An 8169-nucleotide genomic window follows, 5' to 3' on the forward strand; every position below is an offset into this window, starting at 1 on the left:
AATGTGGGATCATGCCTGGAACATTCAAAGTAAAGAACAAGGCCAGTGGAGGAGGTGGGGAACAATAAAAGGTGAAGTCAGAGAAGTAACCATGTAGTGGCTTGTTGGTCATTGTTTAGACTCTAGCTTTCCCTCTGATTGAAATGGGGAGGTGTTGCAGGGCTTTAACCAGAGGAGAGACGGGATATGACTGGTATTTTAACTAACCATGTTGGTTGCACTGTTGCTAACAGACAGTAGGGAGGCAGGAGCTGGGGGGGAGGGGGCGGGGAGGAGACCAGTTAGGAGGCAATTCTAATAGCCAAGGGATGGTAGTAGCTTGAAACAGTGGAGAGAAGTGGTCACAGTCTGGATACAGGACTTCCCGATATAATGGATATAAAATGTAAGAGAAGGCAAGAATGACTGCAGTGTTTTTGGTGTAAGCATTTTCAAGATTGGAGTTTACCATCAACTGAGGTGGGAGAGACTACACGAGCACTACTGGGCATGTTAAGTACAAGCTACCTCCTAGACATCTAAAGCAGAGATGTTGAGTCTGGAGTTTGGACGAGAGTTGTGGGGGGAGATAAACTCTGGGAGCTCTTTCCCATGTAGAGATGGTAATTTAAAGCTTTGTGACTAGAAACTGGACAAGGTAACGAGGGGAGATGGAGAAGAATTCAAGGTCTAAGCTTCGAGCTCCAAACATTAAATGCAAAGAAGAAGAGGAGAAGGAACCAAGAAAGGAGATACAGAAGGAGAGTGGGGGAGGTAGTTGGGGGTAGGGGGAAATACAGTGTTTTGGAAACCAAGTCAATTACAGATATGCATTGGATGCTGCCGATGGGTCAAGCAATATGGGGACTGGGGATTGGAAATTGGATTTGGTCCTGAGATGGTCCAAGGGTGACCTTGACAAGAACATTTTGTGGTAGGGGTGAAAACCTGATTGGGGTGAACTTAAGAGACACTTTGAGAAGATGTAGATAAAACAATAAGTATAAACAACTTTCAACTACTTTTTTCTTTTTTTATTAAGGACAGAAAACAAATGGGCCGTTGGTGAATCATGGTGAAGAGAGATATCTTTTTAAGAAGGGAGAAATACCAGCATATTGACACAACTACTGACATTGTTGGTGCAGGGGGACGGGGGTGGGACTTCTGGGAGCATCATGGTAGGTGGGACTAGAGTCCAGCATTAGAGCAGCGGGACTGGCTTTGGAATGGGGCATAGATGGCCCATGTATGGCAGTGGTGGGAAGACAGAGGGCCTCTGCATGGAGGCCCGGCTGGACGATGAGAGGGGAGGGGTCTCTGCAGCTCTCCCTTTGCATCGTTTTGTTGTTCACAGAAGGAAGGAGGTCATTGACCGAAAACAAAGATGTTGGAGAAGATGTTGAAGGTTGAGACGAGAGGAGAAGGTATGAAATAGACACCTGTGAGGGAAGGGAGGGACACGAATGGGTTAAGGAAGCACGACACAAGTGCCTCCTTGATGTTCACGGTCCTGGGTTTGAAATGACACCTGTCAGCGTGATTGTGTGTTTTTCCCTAGGGATCTTTAGCTGTGTACATGAAAGGTGGAGAACTGGATCTTTTCTCCTCCGGAGAAAAATTTAAATGCAGCAATGTGAATGTTTCTAAAATGAACGATTCACTTCAAACGGTTATGCCTGCCTGTTTGCCTTGCATCGTCTTCCCCTCCCCCCACTCCTTTCCCTCCCTCCCGCTCTCCCTTCCTTCATCCCTCCCTTCTTTCCAAAAGCACTTGTGAGTGTCTCCTAGGTAGCTAATACAGTTGGCCCTTGAACTCACAGTGTGAGTCCACTTACACGCGGGTGTTTTTCAATAAATATATTGGGAAATTTGGGGGAGATTTTGCCACAATTTGAAAAAACTCCCAGGTGAAGCACATAGCCTAGAAATACCCTAAAAAGTAACACAAAAATTGGGAATTATTGTTAAGATCTCAGTATATAATACATATCACATGCAAGATATGTATTGATCCACGCTTTATGTTATCTATAAGGCTTTTGGTCAGTTGAAAGCTATTAGTAAAGTTTTGGGGGAGTCAGGATTTCTATGTGAATTTTCACCTGCATCGGGCCAGGGCTTGGCTGTGCTGTTCAAGGGTCAGCTGTAGTCCCATCTGAAACTGGTTAAAAAAAACCCCACATTTCTTCAGTAAACCTTATTGAGCATTTCCTAAGTGCCAGGAGCTCTGTAAGGTACCGTGAAGATCCAAAAAAAGGAAAGAAAACCCTAGGAGCTCATCGAATGGTGAAGATGGCCCATGTTCCATGGTAATTACAGTGTAAGATGGAAATCTGTAAGCCTCAGTTCGAAAATAGAGCGTTGTGAGAATTTACAGAAGGAGAGCTTATTTCTAGCTGGAAAGAAGAGATCCCTGATGATGTGACAGATTGTATCTTCCAAGGGTGGCCACACAATCTCTCCCATCCCACCTGGTCTTTTATCAGGAGACTTTGTTACTCTTCCCATTCAGAGTGGAAGTTGGTGTGTTCTTCTCTTAAATGGGCTTGTCACTCATTTGGGCCCAGCAGAAATGGCGCCCTGTAACTTTGGAGGCTAGCCCAGAAAATGAGATTGGGTTCCCACCCTGTTGGCTGGGATATCATGGAAAAAGTCCTGAGCCAACACGTGAGAAGTCCAGTTGCCCTGAGGCTGCGAGAAAGCCCAGGCCACATGGAAAGCCTACTCATGTATGCTCTGGTTGACATTCCCAGCTGAGGTCCTGGCTGACAGCCAGCATTCTCGGTGGACATGTGAGGGAAGGCACCTTCACACGATTCTCGCCCCCATGACCATGGCTTCCCAGCTTGGGCATCAGACATCCCGGAGCAGAGTCAAGCCGTCCTCGCTACACATTCCCTACCCATGGAATTTGGGAACATTAGAAAATGATTGTTTTACACCACTGAGTCTAAGAGGGGCTTGCCAGGTTGCAGTAGTTATCAGAACAGAAGATTTCTTGAAAGAGGGAATATGTCAATGTTTAGGTGTGAAGACAGTGTGATACTAAATGAGGGTGGTGATTTTATTGTGCAGGGAACCTGTTGAATTTCCCTTTCACGTTTGATGTTCTGGCTGTTGAACAGTCTTGTGGAAGTATCTCTAGATATTTATTTATCTGATTTTAGGACATTTCGAAGGTTTTGGAAAGCGGTTCTTCCTTGCTATTTCATTCCGTGATGACCCCGTACCATCAAATACACTTTAGCAGAACCGAGTCTTGAAGAGAGTTAACTTCCTTCCTTCCTTCCCTCCTTCCCTCCTTCCTTCCTTCCTTCCTTCCTTCCTTCCTTCCTTTTTTAATATTGTATTTTTGAGAGAGAGACAGAGAGCAAGTGGAGCAAGGGGCAGAGAGAGGGAGACACAGAATCCAAAACAGTCTCCAGGCCCCGAGCTGTCCGATGCAGGGCTCGAACTCAGGACCCATGAGATCATGACCTGAGCTGAAGTCGGACGCTTAACCAACTGAGCCACCCACGCACCCTGAGAGTTAACTTTCATACAAAAAGTTGACAACTGGGGTGCCTGGGTGGCTCGGTTGGTTGAGCGTCCGACTTCGGCTCAGGTCATGATCTCGCAGTCTGTGAGTTCGAGCCCTGTGTCGGGCTCTGTGCTGGCAGCTCAGAGCCTGGAGCCTGCTTTGGATTCTGTGTCTCCCTCTCTCTCTGCCCCTCCCCCGCTGATGCTCTGTGTCTCTCTCTCTCTGCCAAAAATAAATATTTTTAAAAAAGTTAAAAAAACCAAAAAGTTGACAACTTCCTTAGCAGAGTTACTAGTACATTTCTTATAAAACTAATAGCACTAAACAGTACTCTTTACATGGCCACAGAAAAAATTTTTTAGAACACACACACACACACACACATATAGTGTAATTTAGTTTGAAACTAATTTTTGTCATAACCGTAATATTTTTATTTTGATCTTTTAAACTTTTATGGACTTAGCAAAGGAAGAAAAAAGGAGACTTTTTCAAGAATGGTGGTTGAAGACTTATTAGCGGCTCTTTTACCTGACTTGCCTGCCTTTTGTTCCACAGTAGATTCCTAGGTGACCAAATGGTTTGATTTTCTTGATCGTCACTCTTCTGTCCTCCTTCCTCTGGCTGCAATGATCTGTTAGTGTTGCAGCTTTCACCATTAGGGTGTTTTCTTTGCAAGTTGCTGGGACTAACCCTGGCCAACTCAAAGAACAGGTTGTTCGTGTCTAAACATTGACGGGGTTCTAATAGTCCCTCTTTCAAGAAATCTTCTGTTCTGATAACTATGGTGACCTGGCAAGCCCCTCTTAGACTCAGTGGTGTAAAACAACCCCTAAGAGGGCATGGATGGGATTTCCTACAAGGGTGTGGGAGAATTTCCAGAATCAAAAGGAAGGCTGAGAAACCAGGCAGGGCAGGCAGAGGAGTAAGGAACTGTCGGAAGACTGGAGGCAGGGAGGCCTCTTCTGAGCCTCCACTGCAGGCTGATGGGCACCAACCCTTCTTAGGTACCATAACCTTCTGCTCAATCTCCGATTTCTGTTCAGGGTGCCCGTGCCCAGGGAAGGTGGATTCCTTGATGAAGCTCCCTTCTTGTCTGGATCCAGAGGGAGGAGTTTCCCAAGATAAATCTCTACCTTTTAGCATCAAAAGGGACATGCAAGTGAAACGGCACAGGGACCGGGTGCCCGCTCCATCACTGGTTTCTGGAGGCATCTAAATGGCCAGGAGTAGACTGGACCTCCTAGGCCTTGAGTACGTTCATTTGATCCAAGTGCTTCTGTTAACTAGCAATATACTTTATTTCAAAAATCATCTCCCAGTGCCTACATTTTGAAAAGAGTTAATACCTTTTAAAACAGTTTCATATTCATTAGCTCCTTCTTTACTTAAAAACTTGATGAGGTGGAAAGAACTAGAATTAACATTCCCTCCTGTGAGATGAAAACCAGAGGCAGTGGATATTTAAGGCACTTGTCCCAGGTCACCCTGAGGCCTCAAAAGCATAATCAAGGCTCCGGCTGAGTTTGACTTTCATCCCTCAGTTCTTCCTCTGTTTTTTCACGAAGCTGTTTCCTGAGGTACAGTTACTACACTTCCTTCCCCCCCCCCATTCACAAAACTCTCAGTGTTCATTAGGAAGCTGCACCACGGCAAGAGAAGTGCTCTAGAAGGGTAAGATGCAAATCTTGACTTCACCACCTATAGTAATCTCTCTTCCCTGAGCCCTGGTGACTCTCCCCTCCAGGGGCTAATAAAAGAATAAAATGGAGAGATCCATATTATGGGGGGGGGGGATTATAAAGCAAAGTGTCATGTAATTGGGGAGTATTATTATTCTACTGATTCATGCTCTAAATTCTCTTTCTAAGGGTAGACATCGAGCGACATTATCACTGACTATTATACCGCGTGCTAGTTCAGCATGTGAGTATTATCAATGCAAAGGGGGTTCCCCATGCGATATCAGTGTAGATGGAATCAGTGCCTCCAGTCCCTCAGGCCTGAATCACATCGTCTGCAGTTTGTTTTTCCTTCTACCTGTTAAGCATGCAGTAGTAAAGATGTTCGATTTCCAAAGAATAATTAAGCCAAGGACGCGGTGTCCCATCTTTGATGAAATGCAGATTTCACATTAAATTCGGATCCTTCATTTTTAAAGGTTGAGTAGAATAGCGTCTAAAAAAAGAATTCCCCCTGGTTAAATTTAGGCTGCTGGAAAAAAAAAAAAAAAGAGAAATTTAATGTAAGATTATTCTTGGTACAGAAACATTTTCGCTTGGCTGTGAAATGGATACATTTAAAAATGGCTGCAGGCTCTTGCCTTTGGAATTGTGTGGGGGATGATCCAACAAATGTGAATAGGCCTGTTCGAGTCGGTCACACTGCTTCCCTGCCCCTAATGAACGGTTTCACGTGTTAGTGCCAAGTAATGGTGTCTGCTTGTAGGTGTGCTCCCCCTGCGTTAGTGGGTCCAGCAGAGTTGGTGGTAATCTTACACCCAATGGCCTCTCCATGCGGGCTGGGCTTACCCCAGTTCCTGGACAGGTAGGACGCTGGTTTTGCCAATTTCAAATTATGAGCCTCATCTAGACACGCCTAGGCACGGAAGTACTATGTGGCACCTCCCGCCGCTTCAAGAGACATACCAACCTTTACTCTGTTGCAGAGAGTAAATTTTATATATATATACATATACATATATATATATATATATATGTATATGTATATATATACACACACATACACACACTCACAGGTACATATGTATATATATAATTATGCATGTCATTATAGCAATAGATGACACTTACTGAACTGTTACTGTGTAGCAGGTACTAGGTTGATAACTTTACACATTTTTATTTTTGTAATTAGTTAACTTATTTATTTATGGTTTATTTTATTTTATTTTGAGAGAGAGAGAGAGAGCGCACGCACACAAGCGGGGGAGAGGGACAGAGGGGAAGAAAGGGAATCTGGAGCGGACTCCACGCTGAGTACAGAGCCCAACGTGGGGACCCATCCCACGACCCTGGGATCGTGACCTGAGCCGAAATCAAGGGTCAGACTCTCAAGCGGCTGAGCCGCCCAGGCATCCCCTGCGCATTGTTTTTAAATTCATGCTGTGAACACAGAAGTTCCTGAAGAACATAAAATGACTCACTGGGGCCATGAAATAGTCCAGCCATTTGCTCTACAGAAGCATGTTCGTCACCGGCTGGGAAAGGACAAAAGAAAAGAACATTATGCATCTTTCCTCGAAATCTAGAGAGTTTTGCTTTCTTGCTGCTTTACCAAAGAAGGAACTCTAAACGAAAAAACAGGGAATGTTCTTTCTCATCCTGTCCCATTGCATTCTATCTCCCAGACTGAAGGAAGGCAGCAAACACTCTGGCGAGCCCCACACCCCCACCCCATGCCTCTAACTCACGTGCTCTAATAGACTCAAAAGAAGAAAAGTCATCGTACAGGAGAGCATCTCTCTCCCCAACCCACCCAGCTCCTACCAGGCAGAGCTGTTGGCATCTGACCATCAGGCAGGCTGCCCTTTGATCGGGACTCTTTCCTTCGGCCACTTGCAAAGCCTGGTCACACAGTCGGCCTCAGAGGACCTTCCTGGGTGGGGATTGGGAGGCCATAAAGTGATTCAGTTGCTTTTCCTGCTGTGGGCTCTGGGGCCTCAGTCATGAATGATGACTGTTGTTGGAAGAGTGGCTGAGTTATTATAATAATACCTGTCCTTCCACCCTGCAGGGATGTCGTCAGTGTGAGATGACATAAAGGATATGAAAGTCCTTTGAAAAGTATAAAAGACGTAAGTCCAAAGAATAAAAGAACAAAAAAGCATTATGATTCCAATGATGTCAGAGCCTTCCACCCCAGGACAATTGGAATGTTCAATGACAAGCCAAGTTTTCTCTGTAGGCCCCAGGGTTTTCACCCAAGTTTTTAACAGATTTGTCTCAAGCTAACCACGCTCTTAGGGAAAAAAGAAGAATGGAAAAGAGCAGTGAGCTCCCCGTCTTGGGTCAGATCCTGCTGTAAATATTCTCTCTCACACACACGTGCATGGACAGACCCAAACCTACGTGTGCGCAGGACATACGCCTACGAAATATAAAAAGGTTGTGTAAATACCGAGAGAGGGGGAAAGTGTAATCCAGATGTAGCTGGAACCTCTCTGCTCTTATAGATCTGAGTCAGATTACCCGAGTCTCTGAGCACCCCAAGTCTCTGCAAGATTTCTACAAGTTCCCCAGGTTTCTGATGGTTACACAAGTTTTTCTCGTTTCTGTCTTGGGGTTTCTGCGGCCGACAGGCAGACTCGTTACCGTGTGACCTAGAGAGACAGCACAGAGAAACTCAGCCTCTCTGATCCCAACATTCCCCATTTTCCATCCCAAACATGAGGTCGATCATGTAGGAATGGGGGAGAGTGCACTGGGTGTGCAGGTAGGACTCCGTTTGTTCGGCAACAGTGAAGACAGTACTCCGTTCCGGACATATCTTGAGTGACCACTCCTTTCCAGGAGAGATTGAGAGCCTCTTTCCAAAAGCTGACTCTTCTTCCTGACCCTTCTCATTTCCCACATCCCTCGTCCCTTACCATTAAGGGAGCCAAAGAACAGATTTTATTTCCTCGTCTCAAGCAGGGCAGCGTCCTT

The 8169-nt window shown here is 45.4% G+C and overlaps 1 long non-coding RNA gene across 3 annotated transcripts in view; it reads right to left on the bottom strand.

The window, feature by feature from the left end:
- LOC122216558 overlaps window positions 1–7366 on the bottom strand; it is a 19727-nt gene extending 12361 nt beyond the window's left edge. Inside the window, exons 1-4 of one of the 3 annotated variants that reach the window (XR_006200964.1) lie at window positions 7012–7366; window positions 6669–6722; window positions 5543–5716; window positions 1015–1421 (exon numbers count right to left, since the gene is read on the bottom strand). This is a non-coding gene — a long non-coding RNA (uncharacterized LOC122216558). Of the gene's footprint in view, window positions 1–1014; window positions 1422–3938; window positions 5717–6668; window positions 6723–7011 lie in introns of those variants that run through there. The other 2 variants (XR_006200963.1, XR_006200966.1) reach the window with 2 other exon arrangements.
- Between the last annotated feature and the right edge of the window lie 803 nt (window positions 7367–8169).

This window comes from Panthera leo, chromosome A1, assembly GCF_018350215.1.
Source record: "Panthera leo isolate Ple1 chromosome A1, P.leo_Ple1_pat1.1, whole genome shotgun sequence".
NCBI classification, from domain to species: Eukaryota; Metazoa; Chordata; class Mammalia; order Carnivora; family Felidae; genus Panthera; species Panthera leo.